This window comes from Podarcis vaucheri (assembly GCF_965113315.1).
Source record: "Podarcis vaucheri genome assembly, chromosome: 11".
Taxonomy (NCBI): Eukaryota; Metazoa; Chordata; class Lepidosauria; order Squamata; family Lacertidae; genus Podarcis; species Podarcis vaucheri.
In genome coordinates this window covers 11,025,283-11,040,808 of record NC_138749.1, presented here as the reverse complement: position 1 = coordinate 11,040,808, position 15,526 = coordinate 11,025,283, and the positions used below count along the sequence as shown (strand labels likewise).

At 45.8% G+C, this 15,526-nt stretch overlaps 1 protein-coding gene and 1 long non-coding RNA gene across 2 annotated transcripts in view; one reads left to right on the top strand and one right to left on the bottom strand.

Annotated features, from left to right (window-relative positions):
* Positions 1 to 8,840, bottom strand: part of LOC309514321 — a 56,655-nt gene extending 47,815 nt beyond the window's left edge. Inside the window, exon 1 of the long non-coding RNA XR_014211922.1 lies at positions 8,351 to 8,840. This is a non-coding gene — a long non-coding RNA (uncharacterized lncRNA). The remainder of the gene's footprint in view (positions 1 to 8,350) is intronic.
* A 19-nt stretch (positions 8,841 to 8,859) lies between these two features.
* SMAD7 (SMAD family member 7) overlaps positions 8,860 to 15,526 on the top strand; it is a gene marked incomplete at its 5' end in the record, with an annotated part of 110,863 nt that continues 104,196 nt past the window's right edge. The window contains one exon of the mRNA XM_082242079.1: positions 8,860 to 8,874. The remainder of the gene's footprint in view (positions 8,875 to 15,526) is intronic.

Sequence of the window (15,526 nt, the reverse complement as noted above, 5' to 3'; positions counted from 1 at the left end):
CTCGGTCCAGTATACCTGAAGGAACGTCTCCACCCCCATCATTCAGCCCAGACACTGAGGTCCAGCTCCGAAGGCCTTCTGGCAGTTCCTTCACTGCGAGAAGCCAAGTTACAGGGAACCAGGCAGAGGGCCTTCTTGGTAGTGGCACCTGCCCTGTGGAACACCCTTCCACCAGATGTCAAAGAGAACAACAACTACCAGACTTTTAGAAGACATCTAAAGGCAGCCCTGTTTAGGGAAGCTTTTAATGTTTGATGCATTACTGTATTTTAATATTTTGTTGAAGCCGCCCAGAGTGGCTGGGGAAGCCCAACCGGATGGGTGGGGTATAAATAATAAATTATTATTATTATTCCTGCCTGAGACCCCGGAGAGTCGCTGCCTGTCAGTGTGGACATTGCTGAGCTAGATGGACCGATGGTCTGACTCAGTACAAGGAAGCTTCCGATGTTCCTCTACATGGCCAGGGGTCTCTGGGGTTGGAAGGAGACTCACTGGGGTGATGCAAGCCTTGAGAGGCACCCAGGGCGGCCAACCCCTAACACCAGCCCTGGCGCAGGCAGGAGTGAAAGCAAACAATAGAGGCTAGAGCAAGGACACAAAGCACTTTAAAGGTAAGGACAAAAAGTCTGTGCTTTGCTGTATGTTTGTTGGCAGAAAGATGAGACACAATTAATAACTATCTTGTACGCACAGCAAAAGGAACAGAGAATATGGGGCGTTATCAAGGGAATATGTTCAAGGTTATATCTGGGTATGTGGCTCTGTGTGTGTGTGTGTGTGTGCGCGCACAATCCTTATATCCTGGGAAATTGTGTACAATTCTCCCTGCCCCCCCCTTCATGTTGGTCATTTGTCCCACACTTGCTGTTTGTAGAGGCTGGAGAAGATTGGCATCTGTAAGCCACAGGACCAGGAGACAGGAAGTCTGCATTTTCTTCCTGGTTGTGCTATGGGAATGATTCCCAGCCTTTATTACTGGCTCCCTTGTCGCTGGCTCTCGCTCTCGGTCAGCTCAGATAAGTCACGTACTTTCTCCCTGGCCCCCATAAGTCTAGGGCTCCAGCGTAACGGGAACTGCCTCAAAGGGCAGTCAGGCCAGAGACAGAATCAGAACCCGAGTTCAGAAAGGGAAGCAAGCTGTTCATTCAGTTAGGAAAACGGAGTAGGGAGGAAAGGGACAGAGAACATTTTAAATCAAGGACAGCCTTCCCCAACCTGACGCCCTCCTTTTAGCCCCAACCAGGCGTGCCTCTTTATTGACTTTTTTGTGTGACTTGAATGCTAGCATGCTCCAGTTTGAAACCCTGCCTGTTTTGTCAGTGCAGTACCTCAACAAAATAAGGTGCAATATAAAATATATTGCACACAACTCTTTTTTTAAAAGGCTTTCTGAGACCCTTGGGAAAGGCTGGACAAGTCCATCAGAATAAACTCTCATATCTTGGGGTTCTTTAGGAAGTCTCTCTTAGCCTAGTACCCAAATAAATGTCATTATAGGCCCTAAGCACTGAAAAGATTATGGGGCTCCTCCCCAGGAATTTCAAAAGAAAAACAATATTAAACCATAAAATAACATGTATAAACAAACAAACAAACAAACAAACAAACAAACAGATTTACTGCAACACATGACAGGATCTTATTTCCTTGCATTATTTTGATTGCCGTTAGTAGGCACCCAGAGGCATACCTGGGCTCCCTTGCGCCCTTGGCAAAGAGCTGTATCATCAAGGAGAGGTGTGATTTTTGAAGGGGGCCCACCCAAGCCTGTGCCCTTGGCCCACCCCTAGGTACGCCCCTGAGGACATCCTCTAGTTTCGGTGGAGATAAGCAATAAAAAGAGAACAGAAAAACAGGGGAAGAGTGTGCAGTGAAGGGTCAAGAAGTCCAATGAAGTTATGGTTTTCCCCATGATTACTACTGTCAAATGTCAATTTCTTTAAACAAGAAAGCTCTGTGTGTGTGCGCCCACCCCCACTTTGCTGGTGCCTTAAATGCATGCTTAATCTGTATACTGGTTAATTCAGCACTGTTGGCACCCAAAAGATCAGTAGTAAAATGGATCAGATGTTGCAAACTGCCTTGTGATCTTTGGATGAAGGAAGTATAGAAATTCAATAAATAAGAAATAGGATAGGATAGAAATTCAATAAATAAGAAATAATAATAACAATCAGATGAGAATCTAGTTCCACCAGCTTTATCACTGGAGGAAACCAAGGATCTGTTGCCCTTAGTGGGTTTAAATGAAGTGAGGCCATTCCCCACCCCCTCCAATTGCACCTCGAGCCGTATTTGTACAAAGTTATTCACATCAGAGGTGGGTTGGGGACGTCTTCACCTGATGCGTATGGCCTTTTTGGTTTCCATGCCCCTGAGACATCCCTCTGCCGACAGAAATCCTATTCATTAAGCTTCCATCTGCACTTCTGCATTTATCTGCGCCTGAACAATGGTTGTTAGGGTATGTTCAGATTACCACTGACCCCACTTCCAGTTTTCTAAGAAGACTGAAACTGGCTTGGGGGAAAAATGCATGCAGCAGCAGTATTTGCCAAGGAACTGCAGGATCAATATGGATTGTGGTTAGGGTTATGTGGAATGCGGCTTCAGAAATTAGCAGTGGGAGCGCAATGTGAGCATCCCCTAAGGCTCCTATATCCACTTACTTTGGAGTGAGGACCATTGAACGCAATAGGATAGACATGAGAGGCAGGCCCAGAGCCCAAACGCAGCCCTCCAGGTCTCTCTCTCTAGGCTAAAGGTAAAGGGACCCCTGACCATTAGGTCCAGTCGTGACCGACTGTGGGGTTGCGGCACTCATATCGCTTTATTGGCCGAGGGAGCCGGTGCACAGTTTCCGGGTCATGGGACCAGCATGACTAAGCCGCTTCTGGCGAACCAGGGCAGCGCACGGAAATGCCATTTACCTTCCCGCCGGAGTGGTACCTATTTATCTACTTGCACTTTGACGTGCTTTCGAACTGCTAGGTTGGCAGGAGCAGGGACCGAGCAACAGGAGCTCACCCCGTCGCAGGGAATCGAACTGCCGACCTTCTGATCGGCAAGTCCTAGACTCTGTGGCTTAACCCACAGCGCCACCCACGTCCCTCTCTAGGCTACGCTGACCCAAAGGCACCACTGCCATTCCCCAGCGCATGATCCTAACCAGCCCTCTTGGGCAGCTCTCTTTTGACTAGGTGGAGAATGGAGAGATCCATGAGAGTAGAAACCTCTGGCTTTGTTGTGGCTGGAATGTAGCTTAAGGATCCTATCAGTTGCTCTCCCCCCCCCCATCCCATTTATGCCTCTGACCCTGCCCACCACTGGCATGCAGTAGGAACGCAGCCCTCCAGCTGGAAAAAGCTTTCTCACCCGATGTATAGGATTGTGCTGTAAATCTTTCCTGAAATTCGCCACTTGTCTTGAGCAGCAAAGACTCTTGAGGATTGGGGTGGGGGAGAGAAGTTGCCACTTTGATTTAGAGATCTGCCCAGCTCACTCTGCCTGAAGGGCTTTTCTACTGAGCCACTGAATTCTGCCCAATGTTTATTGTACTCTTGGTATCTTGGCCAAAGGGAGAACGGATCAGCTTGGGATGTGATAAGCCTTGTGGTTTCTGCCGCTGCTCACCCACCCACAGCACGCAGAGTTAAGGCTCAGCCCTTAACTGTTAAGGCTGATTATTTAACACACAGATGCAGCATTCAAAGGAACAGAAAGCAAAACGTTCTTTCTTTCTCGCTTAACACTTTCCTAGGGGAACATCACAGGCAGATTGCCAGGAGCACTGCTGGTGTCACGTATCGGAGATCAGGCTAAACCGTGAATCAGGGAAATCCCCATTTTTGACTCTCACTTCAGCCACGTACTCAGGTAGGCCTTCCATCTCTTTGCCTCAGACCCACACCAACAATATGGGGAACACCGACCCACCTCATGGGATTGTCGTAAGGAAGAACCACGAAATAAACGGGAGTGAAGTGCTTTCAGCGTTACAAAACCACTGTGGAAATGCTGAATATTAGAATCGTAGAGTTGGAAGGGGCACCGAGGGTCATCTAGTCCAACCCCCTTGCAATGCAGGGATCTCAACTAAAGCATCCATGACAGATGGCCATCCATCCTCTGCTTAGAAACCTCCAAGGTAGGAGAATCTGCCAGCTCCCGAGGGAGATTGTCCCACAGTCGAACAGCTCTTGCTGTCAGAAATTTCTTCCTGATGTTTAGTCAAAATCTCTTTTCGTGTAACATGAAGCCATTGGTTTGAGTCCTACCCTCAAGAGCAGGAGAAACAAGCTTGCTCCATCTTCCATGCGACAGCCCTTGAGATATTTGAAGATGCCCATCATGGCTATCCATATTATTATTATTGCTTCCTTTATTACTGGAGATCCATAGCAGCAGTTTCCAAGCCAGAAACAAAAGTGTGTTTCTGCCTCATTGGCAGGCATATGCAGCACAAAATTCAGGAGCAGAGCTTTCACATTCCTCAGACTGGAGGCAATTTACAAACTGATCCACTGAATTCTTGTAAAGCTGAATGGAATCCCCAGTTTCACCTAACGCTGCCCCTGATACCTGCTCTTTCATTCTTCCCACCAGAGTCCTGTTTTTCCTAATCATTTCCTCCTTTATCCCCTGGCTTTTAAAAGTGGCTTTTTCCTTTCGTTGTTGCAGTTTCAGGGCAGCTAGAAGAGGCGAGCATCTTATTCGATAAAAACAAATTGATCTTGGAGAAAGTAAGATACCACCACCACCAAGCTGTCTGACAACAAACTGGTAAGCTTCTGCTATGATTGTGATATATTTCATACTCACTAGCAGCCTTATACCCAAGAATCCAAAAAAAAAAGCAAAAAATCAGTGCAGTTTTCAATGGTTCAGTCTGCCATCTCAATTCAAAATGGCACCTAACGGTATCCAGGCACAGACAGAAACCCACTCCTTGATCTCAGGAGCTATCGTAGAAAACTTAGCTGCTGTTGTGCTTTAGATTAAACTGAATCTGGCAATCCCAAATCCACCCCCAGGGACAATCCGAAAAGCAACGTCTGGTCACAGTCTGAAGTCACAACAAAAGAGGCAAGGTCCAGAAACGGTCCAACATCAAAACACTGGGAATTTCCATCGCCAGCTAGATCACAGGGTACAGCTGGGAGCCACTGCAAGGACAGCCAGCATTCTTTGCCAGGACCTGGACTGAGCCTTCAGAGTCCCACCCAGGCAATCTGGATTTCCCACCTTCTCAATTTAGAGTAAACCCCTCCACCTATAGCCTGGAAGAAGGGATGCTAAGGCTATCAGCAGCTACCAACCACACTGGCTATGCTCTACTTCCACAGTCTGAGGCATAATGCCTCTGAACGCATAGTCACAAATGAGGAGGATGCTTTTGTGCTCAGGTTCTGATCACTGGTTTTCCATAGGCATGTGGCTGGCCTTTGTGAAAACAGGATGTTGGACTCGATGGGCCATTGGCCTCTTGCAACAGACTCTTCTTATGTTCTCATTCTGCTGTAAACACTCAAACCCAGGTTCCCTTGGGGGGAAAGTTGTAAGTCTTATAACCAAAACATAATGAGTGGACTTCCAAGAATTGGAATCGGATAGTTGGTTAAAGCGTGGAGCTCTTAACACCAAGGTTGCAGGTAGAATCCCTGTAAGGGACAGTTATATATATTCCTGGGACTCGATGATCCTCCAGGTCCCTTCCAAGTCTACAATTTTATGATTCTGTGATTCTACAAACTGGCTTGCCACTCATATTATGCTTATCTGGAGGTTGCCTAGTCTATACAGCCTGTATAGGGAAGCTTTTAAGGATTAATGTTTTACTGTGTTTTTATATACAGTGGTATTTTGGTTCTTGAACGTAATCTGTTCCGGAAGACCATTCGAGTTCCGAAATGTTCAAAAACCGAGGCGCAAAGGGCTGTCTGCAAATTCAACTGAGAAAATTGAAAAACATGCAGTGAAAGCGCATTCGAAAATGGAAGCATTTACTTCTGGGTTTTGGAGGTTTGGGTTCCAAAATGTTCGTCAATGGAGACATTTGAGAACCGAGGTACCACTGTATACTGGAAGCTGCCCAGAGTGGCTGGGGCAACCCAGTCAGATGAGTGGGATACCAATAATTAATAATAATAATAATAATAATAATAATAATAATAATGATGGCATAAGCAGAACACAGATTATTAGAGCTAGACAAGTAAACACAGCAGGGGTGACAGCTGGAAAAAAATATTGGCGGGGGGCTGGTAAGCCCCACCCTGAATAATCAATCACAAGATGCAACACACACACACCATTTGAATGGAAATGCCCATCAACTTTGGGCTCCCCAGGCCTCATCAATTATTTTATGGGGGGAGCAAAGAGACCTCAGCCCTTAGGAGTTGGCTCCTATGAAACAGCATATTCCTGTGCGGCAGGCAGGTTTATTATCTGCCCAGTCTTGCCCATGTATATCAGTGGGGACCACACGATGCCCTTTGTGCACAGCCAATCACACACACACCCCCTCTGCTGCTAACATACTTTGCGCACAAAACATGTGGACACCCTGTACAGTAAACAAGGATTGGAAGATGTGTTTGCCATGCTGCAGATAACTAAATGAAAGGTCCCCACAGAAACGTGAAAGCCAAGAAGGTGGGGTGGGTGGGATTAATTTGTTTTGCTTGGATGCGATTTAAATATGTCAATATTAGAGCAGTATAATTACCATCCGAGTCATTCCGGCAAACAAGCCGGTAACAGAGACAGCTTTAAAGGAGACACGTTTCCTCCTGGCACCGTTCTGAGACAGGAACCAATTGAATAAAATTAGCTCTCCTGATGTATGTTGCTTTGTCTTCAAGACCAACTCCAAGGCTGCCTCGAAACCTAAAAGGTGGAAGAGGCCAGAGCCTGGTGGAGGTAAGCTGACAGTTACCTTGTTTAGAAGCTATATTGAGACAAATCTCCTGGCAGAATCCATTCATTCAAATCATTGACATTTATAGGTCCGGAAGAGGCCAAAATAATGAAGTCCTGCCTGCTTCCTGCAAGTAGGATCTTCCATGCATCAACACCACCTTTGAGATACGTCAAAATTAACCTTCATGATCCAGAAAGCGGTTAGTCCCAAGCAAATCAGCAGAAATTAATGAGTGGCCTTGAAATACAGGTGACTCCAGACAGCTCAAGCAGGTGTGCCAAGCCACAAACTACAGCTTCCCATCGCTGCCAGTCAAAACAGCCTCCTAAAACAGTTAACAACCTGATCCATATTTACTCAGAAGACAATTTTACAGATTTAAATTGTGCTTATGCTTATGTTTGAACTGTTATTCAGTCGGGTTTGGGCTGCTCTTCATTCAAGTTAGGAACTATCAATCACAGCAGGCCTAAGTGATATTACATTTTTGATGTTGGCACTCGCCTGTCTCAAGAGACAGTGGAGTGCAACTCTGGAGGTGAAAGTCAAACTTGCATTTGCAGCAACCAATTATACAGTGGTACCTCTAGATGCGAACGGGATCCGTTCCGGAGCCCCGTTCACATCCTGAAGCGAATGTAACACGCGACTGCGCATGCACGGGTCGCCGCTTCCGCACATGCGCGTGACGTCATTTTGAGTGTCTGCGCATGTGTGAGCGGCGAAACCCGGAAGTAACCCATTCTGTTACTTCTGGGTCGCTGCGGAGCGCAACCCGAAAATGCTTAACCTGACGCGTATTCATCATGAGGTATGACTGCAATCTCCCCAGGGCGCAAGCCTGGACAGCATGTATGGAGGTCCTGGGCTTCCCAGGTGACAAGACACTCACACACACACACACCAGCCTGGCTGATGTGGTCCAAAGGAAAAGAGCGATACATTTGGAACCAGCTTGGCTGTAGGAGTTGCCAGAAAAAGGTGTGCAAGGTGCTATTCAACCCTCTTAGGGACTCCACTTTGGCTTTACTCAGCGATTTTTTTTCCTGGGGGGACGCAGGGGTATGCATACCCCTAAACATTTTGTGACTCTAATGGGAGAAGTTTTTAAAATTAAAATTAAAAATTTTTAGTTTCTTCTCTAGCACAGTAAACCGTCGGTTCCATTGCTACCCCTCATTTCCTGTTGCAGTGTTTCCTGAGTCTCAGACAGAATGAGAGTACCCCTAAACATATTTTTTAAAATAAATAAAAAAAGCCACTGGGTTTACTCCTTAGCCTTTTCTTGAAGAAATCCCACAAGGCAGTGGTGGTATAGGACCAGAGTTTTCTTTCTCCTGGGTGAGCTGCCTTCCCAGACTGGCAAGCCCCACCTGCCCCTCACTTCCCTCTACAAAAACGAATAAAAGGACTCTGCCTTACCTTAGTCAGGCCACTGCGTCCATCGAGCTCAGTATTTCCTATGAGCTGGCTCCAGCCACACAGGCGCCTACTAGGCCAAGAGGTCTACTTGTGAGTAAGCAGGGCTTCAAACTCCTTCACTGCCTGCAGCTGCGGTTTCAGAGCTCAGCACACAGAAGGCCTCCCCCTTGAGCAATGCGATTCCTAGGCCTCAGGGCCCTCCTTGGGCCTAGTTCCCGAGTACAAGCCTCCGGCCTGCCTTGCGCGCTGTGCCCTTTGCCTGTGCCACGGACCTTGGACTGCTGCCTTACTCCACTCCTGGGTCGTGTTTGGGCCTAGCCTGAGTCTCTGGCTGGTTTGGGCACCCGCAGCCCCGCTATCTTTGCGGAGCAGTTTAGGGAAGGCTTTTGTCTTCGCCTCACTGGGGCCCCTGGCATGACAGCACCCTCCATGAAAAGAAGCTGGGTGATCCAAAGGAGGAAAGTCCCAAGTTCTCAACAGGATTGCAAGCAGAAGGCCGCGGGTTCAATGCCCAGCATCTCCAGGTACGGTCTTGCCTCAAATCCTGGAGAGCTGCTGCCGGTCAGTGTAGACTACGAGTAGGCAAACTAAAGCCCCGGGGGCCGGATCCGGCCCAATTGCCTTCTAAATCCAGCCCGTGGATGGTCCAGGAATTATTATTTTTTATATATGAGTAGAATGTGTCCTTTTATTTAAAATGCATCTCTGGGTTATTTGTGGGGCATAGGAATTGGTTCATTCCCCCCCCCAAAAAAAAATATATAGTCCGGCCCCCCACAAGGTCTGAGGGACAGTGGACCGGCCCCCTGCTGAAAAAGTTTGCTGACCCCTGGTGTAGACAAGATGAGCCCAACGGTCCGATGGCAGCGCAGGTTCCTGCAGGGCCTTTTAAAAGTGTGCCATTGCTAGGAAATAAAAGCAAAGAAAATGCCAGTTGGCTTTTTTCAGTAGCCTAGGGTTGCCGTATTCTGAGCAGCAAAAATCCGGACAGAAAAGTTGGTGAGCTTTTTTGGCAAAATCACACACACACAAAACTGATGTTTTTGAGCTGTCTTTAAGGAAAATCAGCAAAAACAACGCTGCCAACCTGGGTTGCCATGCGCCCAGATTTTCCTGGACATTTTGCTGGTTTCCGCCAGGACACTGGCGTATTCCAGATATGTCTGGGAAATTCCAGAGGTATGGCCACCCTACAGTAGCCTGATCAGGAATTATGGATTCTGCTGGGTCTGCTGGGCCCCAATGCTGGATTCTTTGACAGAATGTGGTTTTACTTGTCAGAGCACTAAAAAAAGAAGCAGCAGCTGGCTGGCAGCCCACCCTGATCTAGAACTCCTTACAACAATCATTTTTGTCTTTTTTTTTTCCTTGTTGCCTCTTGACACGGAGAGTTCCCACTTCCTTAACTCATGCTGATAGTAGTGCCAATAAAACCAGGTCTGGTATTTTAATAGCTGCATTCAATCAAAGCACATTTCTACATGGACATTAAAAAAAAAGGCATAACCATTCACAGAGCCACATTTTAAGGCTGAAAGGTAGGCACTGGTTCATTTTTATTTTGCTTTGCTTTGCTTGTGATTTATTAACTGAATTAACTTGTAAGTCGACTTCTGCAAAGTTTGTCTTCAGGGTCAGCTCCATGTTTGAGGGGCATCTGGCCAAAGTGGTCTCTGGTGATCTCGCACGAGACTTTCCTCGTGTTGGTGGTGGCAGCAACACACCAAGGGCAACTACCGGTTTTAGTTTTTCATAATGCCCCATTGCGCCTGATGTAGTGTCACTCCAGGGCATCGTGGGAAATTAAAATTGAAGTTCACAGAGCCAGCTTGGAGTACCAAGGGTCAGTGTCAGCATATCGGTGAGTCCTGCAGGAACCCTGGCACCTGCCCTCAGATGCCAAGTAGTTATGCTGAATCTCATACCCCACAAGTGTCCCAGAAAAAAAAAGACATCCCATTTTTCTCTGCAAGAGCATGGCAACTGATATGGCTGCTGTGATATCGCGTGATTTCACACTGAGATCTCACCCTGAAAAATGCGCTGGGGGGGGGCATAATCTCGCGGGGCATCCCCAATCAATCATTTTGGGGAGCTGTTAGAGCACGGCCCCAATAACAGCACATTTTTCAGACTCCATGATATTGCATGGGTTGCGTGATTTGGGAGCACAGATGGAAAGATGCACATTCCCAGTTTTGGTACTCAATGTGTTGGAGGGTATGGGATCTGCTTGTGTTGTTTGGCTCAAGAGCCAAAGGTTATGTTTATCCTAGCTGATAACCCTGTTCAGACATTAACTTACCTTGAGTTTGATATACACGAGACCTAGGCCTGCTCAAACCACACCTTCTCTCTTATTTTCATGGTGTGCCGCAATCAAAGACTTCCTGGGTGAATTAACTATAGTTTTCCATACCACATTATTGATGTCTATAGGGGTATTCTTGCTCTATAGCACAACTAAAGCGGGACATTTGTGGCCAAGAAAGGTTTGTAGATTATCATAAGCAAGTTACAAGTACTGAAAGCAGGATCACATATAACTGCCCTGAAACCATCATAAATACACAATAAACAGGACATCATGGGGGTCCTTCACATGGCTGTTCATCCCCTTGCATATGCATATGCTGGACTTCAGCCACCGTCTTGTAAATGCTTTAAATGCCTCCCTTGATTATTCATTGGGACAGGATTTACAATGCTCCAGCTGTGGGGAGGACTTCTTATATTACTGTATTCATATGGTTAAAATACCAGCATCCCAAGAATACCTTTAAGGACAGAAGTGGACTTTTAGCTTATCTAAAGTCTTTCCTGCTGACACACGTAAAAATAATAACATTAATAATTCTTAACACTTGCCTTCTCCCTCTTTAGCTGGTTTTGCTAAAGAGTTTTTTTGGAGCAGCTTTGAGTTTAGCCATAAATATAATTTCCAAATCCTGGCTTCGGGTAAGATGATCCGAGGTACCATTCCAGTGTCACAAAGATTTTGTTGCCCATCTACAAAGAAACAAACATTTCTTGGAAGGCGACAAGCGGGAGCTCTGTTTGTGTCCGTTCCCCGAGGGCAACCCAGTAATCAGTAAGGCGTTATTTTTAGGAAAATGAGATCCAATGCAGATATCAGTTCCCCTTAAAGCTACTTTTGGGCCTGCACTATTTATCTATTTTGGTGCCACTTCTGATGGCAGCACTTGCAGAGCGCCTCTCAGCTTCCACCAGAAGGACTGGCCCAAATGCCTGCAGAAGAATGATGAGCAACAGTTCATTTCCAGGCCGAATTCAAGGTGCTCATGTTGGTGTTTAAAGCACGTAATGACTTGGGCTCCAAATATCTGAAAGACCAGCTTCTTCTCTACAGAAGAAACTTTCTTTTTACCAATCTCATTTGGGGAAAGTTTGCTCTTTTGAAGTCAAATGTGGCCATGTTGGGTTTTCTTGGCAATTGGTCGTTTGTTTACATGTATGGTTTTCCCAGTAGTGATGTATGGAAGTGAAAGCTGGACCATAAAGAAGGCTGATCGCCGAAGAATTGATGCTTTTGAATTATGGTGCTGGAGGAGACTCTTGAGAGTCCCATGGACTGCAAGAAGATCAAACCTATCATTCTTAAGGAAATCAGCCCTGTGTGCTCACTGAAAGGACAGATCGTGAAGCTGAGGCTCCAATACTTTGGCCACCTCATGAGAAGAGAAGACTCTTTGGAAAAGACCCTGATGTTGGGAAAGATGGAGGGCACAAGGAGAAGGGGACGAGAGAGGACAAGATGGTTGGATAGTGTTCTCAAAGCTACCAGCATGAGTTGGACCAAACTGCGGGAGGCAGTGGAAGACAGGAGTGTCTGGCGTGCTCTGGTCCATGGGGTCATGAAGAGTCGGACACGACTAAACAACAACAACAATAACAACAACAACAACAACAAAATGTTTAGTTTAATACCACCATGGTCATTGCTCTCATAGTTGGCTTGACAACACCTACGTCTTGCAGCAGGTTCTGAGCACCACTTAAGATTAGGTCCAGGGTTTCTGACATGGCTAATTGCTCTTGGGCACAGTCAAATGGAATATCTAGAAATTGTACCTCTTTGTCATGACTAGAACACATATGTAGCCAGTCTATGTGCAGGAAGCCTTGTCTCCAGAGTTGCTCAGGAATTCCAAGAAACCAACAAATCAGTGCAGTTTTGAAATCAGTGGCTAAGGTCACTTTTGATCAGGTTCATTCCACCACCATCTTGATTCAAAATGGTGTCCTGCTATATCCAAACACAGACAAAAAATGGCTCTCAGCAACCATCACAAAAAAAAAAATGGTTTTGATATCTTAATAGGTGTCCAAATGAACGAATAAACACACAACTTTCCAAAATATATAATGCAAGTGGATGTCACTTGGCTGGCAAAAGCTGTAAAATTTTCTTCCATCTGGTAACATGGAAGCTTACCTTTCATCAGAATCCGCTGAAACACCTATCTTGGAAAGCGTTGCAGCTTCAATTAAAGGCTCCATTTCTTTACATGACCCTGATGCCTATATTCTGAAATTCCACTTGGCAGTATTTTCATTGTGAAGAAACATCTTTCCTTTCTGAAGCACCAACTTCCTTGTGAACTGACCGTTCTCAGTTTGGATGTGTTCACAGATAAAATGGAAGTTCCATCATCAGGCCATCCTGAAGTAACTTATAAGAGGCAGGGGGTTCTTTTCAGTGCCAGGAAATGTAACATTATTGTTGTCTCTGAATTGGTGCTCTCGCAAGCTGTTAAATCCTTGGCCCCAAATTAAAGAGAGAGACAGAGAAGTATAGAATTATTTCTTTCCTTCCAGGGGGGGAGGTGGGAGGGAAGAAAATATATCAAAGGAAACGAACACAGTTACACAACGCTTTCTCACCTACTATCAAGCCTCATCTCTGTTAGCAAAAATATCATGTTACCTATTTTGTGTCTTTCATTGTATGGGACCAACAAAAGTACAAACACTGAAATCTGCTATGGTGCATATCAAATTTTCCAGCCGGACAGGGTAATTTTGTGATCACTGAAAGAAGAAAGTTAGAGCAGAGTGTTCTCTAACCGCTACACAACTGTGTGAGACAATACATTATACTGAGGTGACTCAACACCACAGAACCCTTGCAGACTTCCTTTTTTTGTTGTGCGTTTATGATTATTTGTGCTCATGATGGTATTGGGGCAGTTATATGAGATCCTGCTTTCATTACTGTTCGAGACTGCAGAAGTTTTGATTTGAACATATGTCCAATCAGTGTATTACCCTGAAGTAATGCTGAAAACCTGTAACTTCCTAGGTCTCTATGTGCATCAGTTCCAGTTAATTTTCCCCCTGCTTCTGCTGCACTGTATTTTGAGAGTGCCCCTGCAAACAACAATAATATGGTGACACGGCGGAAACATCACACAACTAATAATGCAGAATGTTGGGCGGGTGGTCTGGTGTAAGTCCATCACTTTTTGCATCAGTTACATGTTGCAGAATGCACCTGCAAAAAACAGAGCAGTTTGGAGAGAGCCAGAATCTCATCAACCACTACGTAAGCAGAAAAAACTTTCCCATTAACCAGCCCTCTGATGAACTGCTGTATATTTGTTGAATTGCCTTTTTCCCATATAGCCATCCCAGATGGGGGAATCTCTTCTTGTTCCATCAGCTCTGTTCATCATTATACCATCTGTGTGGCATTGCGAAGCTGGTGTTTCTACTCTTGTGGCTATTAAAGCAAAACGGTGCGACAGACTGGCTGTTGAAAGTGACCTGAGATGTGGCAAGCACGGCTCTCACATTAATAATAATTGAAGGCGCCTTTTTAAATTTCATGTGGGTGGTGTTGTTGTTTTTTGAAAATTTGCATATATATTTCGGAATATGAATGCTTAGATTTACTTTTATTATTAAGCCCAAAATTATTATTTGACGTTAAAAGTATGAGAAGAGTATGGGATTTTCCTGTTAGCTGAAAGGGGGCATGCGTTAGAAAAGACTGAGAAACAACACCCCAGCAGAACAAGTGCACTGGATACTGCCCATTATCTTTTCCCCCATGTACACATAAAAAGCATTTTGCATGTGTACATGAAAAGTTAATGGTGAACGGTTCCAAAATGAAAACGGAAACCTGACATAAAGGCTGCAGGTCTGTGCAGCTTCTGACTCCTGTTACTCAAGCTGGTGGTGAATCCATACAGTTTATGGATTCTCTAGTGAATAATAATATTAATAATAATAATTTATTTATACCCCGCCCAACTGGCTGGGGTTCCGCAGCCACTCTGGGCGGCTTCCAACAAAACACTAAAATACAATAACCTATTAAACATTAAAAGCTTCCCTAAACAGGGCTGCCTTCAGATGTCTTCTAAAAGTCTGGTAGTTGTTTTTCTCTTTGACATCTGGTGGGAGGGCGTTCCACAGGGCGGGCACCACTACCGAGAAGGCCCTCTGCCTGGTTGCCTGTTACTTGGCTTCTCGCAGTGAGGGAACCGCCAGAACTTTTATGCCTGACCCCAATGGATTCCATTTGGCTTCGTGGCTCATAAATGGCGCAGGCTTTCTCTAAAATTCTATTTTGACTTACATCCTGCATCCCCAACCCCATTTGCTACATTGTTTTTCAAAGGGCTTAAACAACCAAGTACGTTTTATCAGGGTACGGTGGCCTTCTGTTAGGGCTAAGTGTGCGACCTCTGTACCACGGATCCAAAAAGGGCTTTGAAGGCCCTGCCCTCTAGCTGGTTGATCACCTGATCGCATGGGCAATTTGTGCATCCGTAAGCTGCGTTGGTCTGATGCTTGGGTACAGGATAGGTGCAAACCAGTTCTGGCTGCAATCCTACATGCACTTACATGGGAGCGGGCCGTGTTGACCTGAGTGAAGCTTACTTCTGAGTAGACGCCGCTGGGATGTCACTGTTAATTGTCCCCTTTGGAAGTGATCAAGGCTTACTGAATCTGTGTTGGAAAGTGATACGGTGCCAAACGCAGGGGCTCAAGGCAAATGATGACATATTCAAAGCTGTTTGGGGACGGAACTTCCGTTATCCCCGCTCTGTTCCAAGAACATACCGCTGTTCCAGCAGCAGACTGGAAGGAGAGGCGCGTGTCGCAAATGCCGGGTCTTAGCAGCAGCCCAAAGCAGCTGAGGGT